Source organism: Elephas maximus, chromosome 1 (genome assembly GCF_024166365.1).
Source record: "Elephas maximus indicus isolate mEleMax1 chromosome 1, mEleMax1 primary haplotype, whole genome shotgun sequence".
Classification (NCBI taxonomy): Eukaryota; Metazoa; Chordata; class Mammalia; order Proboscidea; family Elephantidae; genus Elephas; species Elephas maximus.
Window position 1 is genome coordinate 34,097,058 of NC_064819.1, and position 13,382 is coordinate 34,110,439.

General features: G+C 38.7%; 1 protein-coding gene across 6 annotated transcripts in view; it reads right to left on the reverse strand.

Annotated features, from left to right (window-relative positions):
* The window catches only part of FXR1 (FMR1 autosomal homolog 1), a 70,683-nt gene that overhangs the window by 55,816 nt on the left and 1,485 nt on the right, over positions 1 to 13,382 (reverse strand). The gene's annotated exons all lie outside the window — the stretch shown is intronic.

Sequence of the window (13,382 nt, forward strand, 5' to 3'; positions counted from 1 at the left end):
GCTACAATACTATATCACCTCACCTATCAATGAGGTGTTAGAGAAGACATGAAAAAGCAAAACAACTACTATCTTCCACAGACCTTTTTCTGGAGTTACTGGAGCATGTGCTCCAATGAAATAAGGGAGTAAAAAAGAAAACAGGTGATTCAATAAACAACAGAGTTCAATAGAACTTGTACGGTGTGAGTAAGAAAGATCCGAGGATGACAACTATACAGGCAAGTCTGGAAAGCAACTAGTCCAGCTTAGTGGCAAGACATAGGGTTTGAGTAGAGGGAATCACTACCACTACACCACAAAAATCTATGTGTGGTGGTGTTCAAACACTCCATCTGCTCCTCCACATTTCCTGGACCCTTGTAGTTTCATGGGGGCCTAGTTTCATATGGTTCAAATACAAGACGGTGGAGTCTTCCATCAGCCTCAGTGCTTGAGTGCCTGGGTAGAACATAATGGCCTCATGCTAATAAGCAGGAGACATATAAGAAATAAATTTTGTTTCAAGCAACAGATTTTAGGATAGATTTGTTACCACAACATAATCCAAACTATCCTATTTATTTACCAAGTGTTCCTAATGTGTTTGTACAGACAGGAATTTTATAGTTCTTCTGGAAAACTGAGGATAAATTATTGATAACTACACTTTAAAAACTAAGTAAAAAGAAAAAACGCAAGATAACAATCCCAGCAAAACAAAAACTTGTACTAAAAAGGAAATATAATCATACCACTGTACACTGCGGAGCTGAGCTGTAGATGTCTGCAGTCCTAACAGAAACAAGGAATACCAATTGGATTTTTAAAATATAGTTAACTGTATGAGGCAGATGGTGTAAGAAGTATGAAGGGAGGGAGGAGAAAAGTTGATTCTTCATTTCGCAAAACAGAAAGCCAAGATATGTCTAAAGTTAGTGTGGTATAGAAGAGAGGATGTCAAAAAACAGCAGTACAAGCACTGTAAACATATCAAGATAAATAACACCAGAAATAGCTAAATAAGTTGAAAATGACTGCCTATATGGGACTGGAATTGGATGAATGTGGCTATCTGCTTATCATAAAACTCCACCAAAAACCATTTTAAACTATGTACATATTACATAAACATAAAACTTAAAAAGTCATGAGGCTCTGAATATACAACTTCATTCTGGGAAACAGCCTAATGACAATAAAATAATTATTCTGGAGTTGCAAGGAAGAGAAAGCAGACTTCCTCAACAATCAGCTGACTTCTTTCCTCTTTGCAAAAAAAAAAAAAAAAAAGATCTTTTGATTTGCAAAGGTATAGACCAAAAACTGACAGAAGAGACCGAGCTATGAGGCATAATAAAATGCTCTAAGTTCAAGCCTCCTAGCTCAATATTCCAAGGTACAAAAATAACCTGCACTGAGGTTCCAAAGCTGTAGGTCAGACACTCAAAACAGAGACTGGGTAAGGAGTCAGCCAAATTTAGTGTAGACCGTTAAGCTCGCTTCGTATCTCTGGCAGAAATCTACATCAAATTATTAAAAACTGTTTCTAATCAATTACAAAATGAAGAATAATCAACAGGACACAGCAAGTCAGACAAGCCTTTCCCTTCTGGCAGGACTACCAAACCAGGGGGTAAGGTAAAATCAGCTATCTCATATCTGGACTGCAAAGACTGCTGACAAGCAATTCTTTCAAAAAACCTTAATAAACTAGACAGAATATTTAATAAGCACTGAAAGAGAAAACTGAAAGAATATCAAATTTATGGGTTTATGTTTGCTTATATAAATTTAAGTCATGCTGCAAGTCTACCCTCGGCCCCGACTTGGTACAATATTCTTTTGGCCCTAACTTGCACAAACTATGCTTCCCTTGGTTAAAATTCAGCTCTGCTATGTAAAATCTTGGGCGTAAAACTGGAATACCACTGCCTACCTCCAATGTAGGGTTGCTGCAATTAAATGAGATAATGTAAAGCACCCTGCACCTAGCACAGTGCCTGAAACAAAGTCCTCACAAATGGTAACCAATGAATGCTAGTATTACTATCCAACTGGACTACTACTCAGTCAACCAACAGAATTAAACTGAACATGAATTACATACTGAATATTAGCTGCTGAACGTTATATACACATACATATATACACACACTCACATATATATTCTCGTATTAAAAAAAATCCTAATATTTTTACCACCTTTTGCAATAAGAAAAAACAAGGTCATAACTATTAGGTTTTATCACACATACTCTTGAACACAGCAATTCCCCCTCTAGGAATTTATCTAACAACAGGAACAGAACAGGGCAAAGATGTTCACTAATGTTTGATTCTAAATGTTCAAAAAGGACGTGAGAGGCTAATAAATGTGCACTCCCAGAAGGGCTGTACTTCTTACAAGACAGATTTATTCATCCTTCTAGCAGTCCGTGGTATATTCAATATTCTTCACCAACAGTATAATTGGCATCAATTCTTTAGTCTTCTTTATTCGTTGTCCAGCTTTCACATGCATGTGAAGTGACTGAAAAAACACCATGGCTTGGGTCAGGGGCACCTTAGTCCATAAAGTGATATTTTCGCTTTTTAACACTTAAAAGAGATATTTTGCCACAGATTTTCCCAATGCAATACATCATTTGATTTCTTGACTGCTGCTCCCATGGGCCTTGATGTGGATCCAAGTAAAATGAAATCCTTGACAACTTCAATCTTTTCTCCATTTTTTATGTTGCTTATTGGTCCAGTTGTGAAGACTTTTGTTTTATGCTGCAATGTAATCCATACTGAAGGCTACAGTCTTATCTTCATCAATAAGTGCTTTAAGTCCTCGTTTTCAGAAAACAAGGTCATGTCATCTGCATATCACAGGCTGTTAATGCATCTTCCTCCAATCCTGATGCCACATTCTTCTTCATAGTCCAGCTTCTTGGTTTATCTGCTCAGCATACAGACTGAGTAAGTATGGTGAAAGGATACAACCCTGATGCACACCTCTCCTGATTTTAAACCATGCAGTATCCCCGTTTTGTTCAAACGACTGCCTCTCTTTGGCTGTGTACACGTTCCGCATGAGCGCAATTAAGTGCTCTGGAATTCCCATTCTTCATAGCGTCATCCATAATTTGTTATGATCCACAGAGTCGAATGCCTTAGCACAGTGAAGATCCATCTGACATCAGCAATGATATCCCTTGCTCCACGCCCTCTTCTGAATACAGCTTGAATGTCTGGTAGTTCCCTGTTGATGATGTTGCAACTACTTTTGAATGACCTTCAACAAAATTTTACTTGCATGTGATATCAATGATAAAACCAAAAACCAAACCCACTGCCGCTGAGTCGATTCCGACTCATAGCGGCCCTATTCCACATTTGGTTGGATCATTTTTCTTTGAAATGGGCACAAGAGTATGGATCTCCTCCCGTCGGTCAGCTATGTAGCTGTCTTCCAAATTTCTTGGCATAGACGAGTCAGCACTTCCAGCACTGCACCCATTTGTTGAAACAGCTCGATTGGTATCCTGTAAATTCCCGGAGCTTTGTTTTTCGCCAATGAATTCAGTGCAACTTGGACTTCTTCCTTCAGTACCATCAGTTTTTGATCATATGCTACCTCCTGAAATGGCTGAACATCAGTGAATTCTTTTTGGTACAGTGACTCTGTGTATTCCTCTCTTCTTTTGATGCTTCCTGCATCGTTCAGTATTTCCCTGGTAAAATCCTTCAATACAGCAACTTGAAACTTCAATTCCCCCCCCCCCCCCCGTTCTTACAGCTTGAGAAATGCCAAAAGTTCTTCCTTTTTCGTTTTCTAACTCTAGGTCTTTGCACATTTCATTACTAATACTTTACTTTGCCTTTTCAAGCCACCCTTTGAAATCTTTTTAGCTCTTTTACTTCATTTCTTTCTTTCCCTTTAACTACTCTGTTCAAGAGCAAGTTTCACAGTCTCTTCTGACATCCATTTGGTCTTTTCTTTCTTTCCTGTCTTTTTAATGACCTCTTGCTTTCTTCATATATGATGTCCTTGATGTCATTCCACAACTCATCTGGTTTTTGGTCATCAGTGCTTAATAAGTCAAATCTATTCTTGAATTGGTCTCTAAATTTAGGCAGAATATAATCAAGGTCATACTTTGGCTCCCATGGACTTGTTCTAAGTTTCTTCAGTTTCCACTTGACCTGCATATGAGCAATTGATGGTGTGTTCCATAGTTGGCCCCTGGCCTTGTTCTGACTGATACTAGCTTCCCCATCATCTCTTTCCACAAATGTAATCAACTTGATTCCTGTGTATTGTATCTGACAAGGTTCCCGTGTACAGTCACCATTTATGTTGGTGAGAAAAGGTATTTGCAATAAAGAAGTCTTTGGTCTTGCAAAATTCTATCACAAGACTTCCAGCATCGTTTCTATCACAAAGGCGGTATTTTCCAACTACTGTTCCTTTTTCTGTTTGCAACTTCCGCGTTCCAATCATCAGTAATTATCAATGCATCTTGACTGCACGTTTGATCAATTTCAGCAGAAGTTGGTAAAAATCTTCCATTTCCTCATCGTTGGCATTAGTGGTTGGTGTGTAAATTTGAATCATAATCCTATTAACTGGTCTTCCTTGTAGGTATACGGCTGTTAGCCTATCACTGACAGCATTGTACTTCAGGGCAGACCTTGAAATGCTCTTTTTAACAATGAATGTAATGCCATTCTTCTTCAAGTTGTCATTCCCCACATACTAGACCACATGACTGTCCTATTCAAGATGGCCAATACCAGTCCATTTTAGCTAATGCCTAAGATTTTGATCTTCATGCATTCCATTTCTTTTTTGACGACTTTCAGTTTTCCTAGATTCATACTTTATACAGTCCACATTCCAATTATTAATGGACGTTTGCATCTGCTGCTTCTCAGAGTCAGGTCACATCAGCAAATGAAGGTCCTGAAAGCTTACTCCATTTACATCATTAAGGTGGACTGTACTTTGAGGCCGCGGCTCTTCCCCAGTTGTATTTTGAGTGCCTTTCAACTTGATGGGCTCATCTTCTGGCACTATATCAGATAATGTTCAGCTGCCATTCAGATAAGATTTTCACTGGCTAATTTTTCCAGAAGTAGACTGCCAAGTCCCTCTTCCCAGTCTGTCTTAATCCAGAAGCTCAGCTAAAACCTGTCCACCATGGGTGACCCTGCTGGTATTTGAAATACCAGTGGCATAGCTTCCAGCATCACAGCACGGGGTGTGATGGATCACTTTTGTGTGGTCTTTCTTGCCATGGTCTTTTAACTCACACCAAATGATTGGGTGGGACCATGCTAATAAGGTCTATGGAACCCTAACAAGGGGATTGGTCAGTTTTGCCATCCCATAGGCGAGAGGAAGAAGATATCACCACGACCAAGGAAGGACAGGGAGGAGAGGAACGCATCCTTTGGACCCAGGCTCCCTGCACTGAGAAGCTCCTAGAACCAGGAGACAAAGAGAGAGCTGTTAACACTGAAGAAGGCAAGAAGCAGTGGCAATGCAATGGTGGCAGGAGAGACTGGCAGGAGACAGTGCAGTGGGATTTCCAGCCCACAGATCAAGAAAGCTGAGTGCCTCCGGGCAGCAGACTTGCTGGCCAAGCAGGGTGTCTCTGGGCACTTGGTAGAGCTACACCTGCCAACCGAGGGAGCGAGAGGTGAGTACCTCCGGGCTGAGGCTTACTGGTGCAGTGAGTGTGGTACTTCGCACTTATCAGCAGAGCTAAGAGAGCTTTGTAACACTTGCCTGAGCAGGGCAGAGGCCAAGGGCCAGACAGAAGAGTGCCTTCAAGCAAGCCTGGGAAGAGGTTGCCCGGATGGAAAAACTGTACCGAGAGTTCCTGAACCTGAATTGTAACCTGTTACTTCCCTAATAAACCCCATGATCATGAGCATTGTCTGTGAGTTCTGTGTGGCCATTTCAATGAATTATCGAACCCAGGAGAGAAGCAGAGAGTGCCGTGAGAGAGATGGGTGATATCAGAATTGGTAAAGATAGTGGAGAGAGGAGGCATGTCTGGTCTCCACCACATAGGAATCAGCCTTAAGCTGTTGATCCTGATTCTCCTTCCCCCTCGTGATGTTAGAGCAAGTCAGGTGCCACCCCCGTGATGTTTTTACACAGCAACACAAAAGCCACCACAGTACATAAAACTAACAGATGAGTGGTGGATAGCTCCTACAGTTCCTTCTACATATGTCGAAAATTCTACTACAATATCTCAATTGGACCAAGACCAACATATAACCCCATCTGTCAAATAAACAGGTTATTTAAATTTAGAGTCCAAAACAAAATCAGAAATGTAGTTTTGTATATATGCTGTTATTTACTAAGATTACACAACAAATAGTATTCCAAAGCCAGGATCCATTTGTTCATTCAACACATAGATACTGAGGGCCTACTGTGTACTAAGTGGATATATCAAGTCACTGGAAAATTTAACATTTGAAAATAACCTGAAGAACTACATAAGTAAAGAGTTATGTAAAGGGAAAAAAAGAAGAAAAGTTTTACTACAATTAGCTAGCCAGAAAAAGAAAGGGGAGAGAGGTGCTGGAACCTGAGAGATGAGGCTCTTGACCCTGAAGAAACCGTCACAGGAGAACACGTGTTCCTTTGCCAATGATAGCTATTAATACTAGGGGAGACCTCTATTCATCCTCCAAATACAGGCGGGCAAAAAACGCTGAGGCTAGAGTATGGCACATAAGTTAAACAATTGCACTATAAGTGATCTTTTTTTTAAGTGTTGTAAAAATACATAACACAACATTTGCCGATTCAATGTTTTATGTTTACAATTTAGTGATTATCAATTACATTAATCATGCTGTGCAACCATCACCCATAATTGTTGCCATATTTCCCATCACCATAAACACACACTCACTGCTTCCTAAACAATGACTCCCCCTTTCTCTTTCCCTCCCACCCCTACAGCAAGTAACCCTGTTCTAAAGAAGGAACAATGGGGACAGAAACTTGTCAAATGTATCTGAGATTTAATGTTTACCAATTTTGCCACGGCTTCCACTACCTGTCAGTTTGTCATAAATGTGATGGCTTGCCTGAAGCTATGATGCTGGAAACTATGCCATAAGTATTTCAAATGCCCACACAGTCACCCACGGTGGATAGGTGTCAATGGAGCTTCAAGACTCAGGTAACCCAGAAAAAAAACCCAGTGCCGTCGAGTCAATTCCGACTCATAGCGACCCTGTAGGACAGAGTAGAACCGCCCGATAGAGTTTTCAAGTAGGCTAGAAAAAAGGGCTGGTGATCGACTTCCAAAAATGAGCTAATGAAAACCCCATGGATCACAACAGAATATTGTCAGATACAGTGCTGGAAGATCAATGCCCCAGGTTGGAAAGCAACAATGGACTCTAGCATGCAAGTGATCATGAGCATGGTACACAATCAAGCAGTATTTCGTTCTGTTGTCCATGTGGTCACCATGAGTCAGAGTCAACCAACAAGAAGAATGTAAGGACAAATTAAGTGAAGACACTGCTATTCCTGTAAGTATGTATGTTCAGATTAATAAAACAATGTTCTGTATGCGTAATTTTGTTTTGTTCTAGCTTTTCGTTATGAAGATATGGTCCCAGAAAATTTAACAGAGCCGTCACAGCAGTTTCTTCCTACTTATTAGCCAAGCATCTGCCAAAGAAGAATTTTCTATAGTCTTGATACTCAAAAACACTAAGTGGCAAGATTACTAAGAGGTGCCATATCATAAAATTATTTGAATAAGAAGTTTCACAATAAGCAATATATAAACTTAAAATACTTCCCAAAATACCTCACATAATCATTATAAAGTTAGTGAGGATGGTACAAATCAGAAATATAATGAGCCATATATGTAATCTTAAATTTTACAGTAGCTTTATTAAAGTAAAAAAAAAGAATGAAATTTTAATGGTATATTTAACCCAATATATTCAAAATATTCTATCAACGAGTAATCAATATAAAAATTGAGTATTTTACATTCTTTGTTTTCATACTAAGTCTTTAAACACCAAGTATCTATTTTACACTTAAAGGATCTCAGTTCAGACTACTGGGAAGAGTAATAGTACTATTGGAAAGAGCAGATATTATAAAGCAAAGCCATAGCTCAAATCACTTCTCCAGAAGTCCACCCAATCCAATCCTCTTAACTTTCATTGTATTAATTACTAATAATTTGTAATTAATAACAATTTTGCAAACCATGTACTGATGCTTCAAAAAAAAATCACTATACTAGTTAAAAGACTGGGCTCTCTGGAGTCTGAAAGATCAGAGTTTGAATCTTCAATCAGAATCTTATTAATTTTATGGATCTGTGTTCACTTAGCCTCAGTTTCCTCAACTGGTGATAACAGTATCTGCTTCACTGAGATTGGGAGGATTAAAGGAGAAAAGTACCCGCATTGCCTGAGGCAGTTTGAGAGCTCAACAAATAATACCTGTTATTGCTAGAGCTACATGGAACCTTAGTCAACTAACTGAACCTAGCACACATTCCACCACTTGACTGTTGCGGTTAGGTGCCACTGAGTCCGCTCAAATTCACAGTGGTCTTATGGATAATAGAACGAATGTTGCCAGGTTCTAAGCCATCTCCACGATTTTTGCTATGTTTGAGTCCACTGCTTTGCCAATCCATCTCACTGGGGGTTTCCTTAATTTTTGCTGACCCTATACTTACCAACCATGATGCCCTTTTCTAGCAATAAATATGTGCTAAAAGAAATCCGAATCTCTCGTATTGCAGATGAAAAAAAATCAAGATCTCAAAACTAGTTAGTACAAGAGCTAGGGCTCAATCATGGAACACGTATCACTCTTGCCACTGCAAAAAAATTAAAAAACTGCTTTGCTATATTCTCAACATTACAGCAGAGAACTCAAGCCTTGACTTTTAATCCTATCATGTGTCTGTCTTAGCTTCCACAAACTAATGTTTAAGCTCACTGCCTTGGATATCCTCTGAAGGCCCTCTAATGCTATACTAAACTAGACAACTGGAAGTTAGAAGCTCTAGAGTTACATCTCATCTATAGTATAATCTTGTCAAGTTAACTAACCATTACTAAATACGCAAATGCGTAAAATGGGGATAAAAATACATACTTCCCTTGTGGAGTTCTAAGAGAAGAAAATCCAGAAACACAGGTAGACGCTTAATAGAAAATCTAGTAACAGGCGCTTATAGTAAACCATTACCTTACTCACAGAAAGTACACAAAGATGTGATGATCTAGAAGACATACAGGCACATGAAAGAGAAAACACTGAACCAACTAGGTTTTCTGGAAGTATATAAAGCTAAGGCCTTAACCACGAATCTCTAAGTAGATGAGACTATGACTTTTTTCCCTTTTGCTTTTCTGTTTTCAAATTTTTCATAATTATGTATTACTCTTGTAATACAAAAACAAAAGTTTACAAGAAAATATACATTTAAACATTATTTGTAAAGACTACTAATGGTAACATTTTCCCTGTTAAACTTAGTTCTTTTACATTTTATAAAAATTATATTTTAAAATACGTACAACTGAAAATTATCTTTTAAAAATATCTCAAACTGTCTGTTTTTAATTTAACAGTGTCCCTAACACAATTAGGACAGTCACCATCTTTTCCTAAATTACTAATCTCCAAAAGGAAATCAACTAATAATACTCTGTACTAACTTTAACACACTTTTACTACAACTCTACAGGCCATCATCAGTGGTAATACACCTACTGCTTCATTTAGACGATTACCTTCAAATTTCATGAGAACATTAAATTAAGCTAAAGTAATAAGAAAATTAATTCTGCAAATATTGAGTACTTTCAGGTTTGTTTTGCAGTCAAATACGTAAGTAAAGCAGAAATCTCCGATCTCTAAAAGAAATTAATTCTATCTTCTATAGACAGGGTCTGAAATTTTATTTAGCCATCTTAGAGATTATACATTTCCTTGAACACCATGGAAGCTTTCCTCCACATAAGCCAGAAACTGAAGGACTTACTTTCTACTTCTATTTAAAATTCTATTCAGCCCACAGCTATGTAAGTTGCAATGCTAGTACAAACTTTAAAATCACGTGCATCAGATAAAAAGCACTTTAATGACTGCAAATGGGCACAAGGTTTCTTTTTGTGTGGTTGAAATTTTCTAAAATAAGATTGTGGTAATGGTTATTAAAAAAAAAAATTCCAAACCCACTGCATGGAGTCAATTCTAACTCAGAGCAACCCTACAGGGGAAGAGTAGAACTGCCCCATAGGGCTTCCAAGGAGGGGCTGGTGAATTCCAACTGCTGACCTTTTAGTTACCAGTGAGCTCTTAACCACTGCGCCACTAGAGCTCCAACTAGACTCGGTAAATACATTAACAATCATTGAATCGTACACTTAAAATAGGTGAATTTTTTAACACGCAAATTCTACCTCAATAAACTTTTTTTTTAGGGCAACTTAGAGAAGGTCAGTAGTAGAAACTCTATGATGTCGTTCCAGATATAAAAAGCTACAAAAGCAGGTATTTTATATAAAATTGTACCCCACTATTAAGTGCTTAATTAACACACTACCCATTCTTTCCCATCCCTATAGATTTTAATCAGGGCTGCAAAAAGGCACATGACAATTTCTCTCTTTAACAACTATAGATCCCACTGTTAGGTAAAAAAAGCAAAATGCAGAACAGTATGTTTAGTATGCTACCATTACTGTAAATATCTTTTGGGGAAAAAACTGCTCTAATTTTGGGTAAAATCTTGAGCTGGCTCCAATTAATTTGTGAAATGATGCTTCAGCTCCACTAAACAAAACTTTGAATGTCTACTGAGCACCTGCCTAAGGTATGAAACCTGGTGACTACTTTCATGGCTGCAATGCTTCAGTAACAATTCACACTTACAGGTGTGGGTGTATGTGTATGGGGGTGGGGAACAGGGACGGAAATCAGAATTGCCTATACACTGAAAATACCCAGTGGTTTAAAAAAATGTCAACCGCTCCCTGTTATCTCAGGTCAACTTTTAGCTTGTTCTGATAGTTTCCAGAGTTCCCTCACTGACCACGTATTATTTTTAAACAAAATTAATTAAATTGTTCCTATGGTAAATGACTGGCACAGTGGCTGCAACAATAGGCTCAGGCACAACGATCGTAAAAGGATGGCGCAGAACCAGGCAGTTTCATTCTATGGTACACAGGACCACTATGAGTCGGAAACAACATGGCACCTAACAAGAACAACAACACTACTAAATGAAAGAACCCAGGCTCCAAACACTGCACAGTACATCCTATAATTTCATTTATATGATATTCTGGAAAAAGCAAAACTGTGGGGACAGAAAGCACTCTAGGTGCTGGAAGTGAGGTTGACTACAAAGGGGCATGATGGCAACCTTGGAGATGGTGAAGTATTCCATCTCTCCATTGCGGTGGTGGTTACGAAACCGTTTAAACATCTGTCAAAATTCACACACGAAAGTCAAATTTTACTGCATGTAAATTAACCTCAATTTTAAAAACCAGATGATAAAGTAATAAATTCCTTGTGAGGTAAGCAGGTTTTTTTCCAAACAAGCAGTTTCATAGGATAAAAAATACTGAGAACCACTCAAGTACTCATTTCACACATTTAAAAAAAAAAAAAAGACTCAGACAGATTTGTTCAGGAGTACACTCCTAGATCCTGGTAAACTGAAGTATCCATCTGTGTACTTCAATCCAGGGCTCTTTCCACTTCATCATTCTCATTCTTCCAGACCACAATTTCCACAAAGGTGCATGTATAAGTGAATTATGACAAATTATAAAACTCTAAACATTCCAGTGCAAATATCATTTTAGTACACACAATTGTGGCTAGGGTCCTTCCCTTTGAGTCATTCTACTCTCAACCTTTCCCAGAAAGCCACTTCACTTTGTTACATAAGATGGACCATGGAGTGAAAGTAAGTAGAACCAAGCAGTAGATCTGCACAGTATGGACAGAGATCAATAATAAATACTTCAGGATTCCAGAACGGGGACATTTGATTTACTGTTACTTGACAGGGGGGAAGAAACCCACCATGAGAAGCCAATCTACAAACAACCTTCACTAAACCATTCAAATTGATGACTTTAAATAATGAATACTACAAAACCAAAGAGAAAGAAAGTAAAAATGAAGAAAATCTTGGACAGCAGGCTATCAACATAATAAAACACATACACCTGACTAAAGTCGAAATGTGTTCTACCACCTACAGGCTGCAAAACAATTTGTTAAAGTAATGTGATCATTTTCTATTTTTAGGAATATGCAGGAAAAACGCATGAGAAAAATTCATCTATGACACAAGAAACATAAAGCCAAACATAAAGCCAAACAGTGATAATCTGAAACTTCTTCATGGGGGAAAAGTGTTGACATAAAATGATGAACCGCTCTGTCTATCCTTTATAGGAAAAGTATGGTGAGCCAATTCTTTGTCCACCGTGCCCCAACTAATCCTATTTTCAGTCGTTGAAAGAATGCAACCACTAGGTTTCAGAAAAAACTGAAGTCAATGAAATTATTCAAATTCCACTTAGGTCCTTTGTCTGACACCAAGTTTTATACCTAGACTGCTAATATAAGTAGTGTCATATTAACAGGTCATATTAATGACTCCTTTCCACCAGGCAGTCACTGCTTCTACTCTCACGTTGACCACCTAAGAAAATTTAAACTTAGAAAAAGCTTAAACGGATCCTTTATACGCCAGCTGTGACTCCCCACTATACTATTACCACGTGACAGTTAAACCAAATGCACGGAGCTAATCGGTAAACTCGGAAAGGAAAAACAAAACGCCGAAAACAGGAAAACATGACCACCAAAAATAAAGTCCCATGGGTAGGCCCAGTGAGAATTCCTTCTGCGTACGCACAGTGTTCTTGTATCAGGAGAAGGCCCTTCATAAAAATAGCCAGGGCTCTCAAACATTTGAGATGCTGGCTTAGTGAGAGTGACTGACAGACAGCAGCTGTAGAGATCTTGTATTGATCTTGTAACATCCTGGCATACTTAGGGAGAAACGGAGAATCGGAAAAAGGAGACATTGTAATGATGAAAATAAACTGTTTTAAGATTTCATTTCGCTGTCTGGCACCTACGCTGGCAGCCCCTACACTACACCAAACTCCCCTGCTCTGGAATCCCTCTCCGCCTCTTCCTGCCCCAATTCAGAGGAATGCCATCTCTTTCCTCCCAAAGGGAACCGGGGGAGGGGGGGAACTCGCGGAAAAAAAAACAAAAGACAACACCCTCCCTCCAAAAACACAAGAGTAACGGATACAGAGAAACGAGTATACTCCCCACCTGTCTC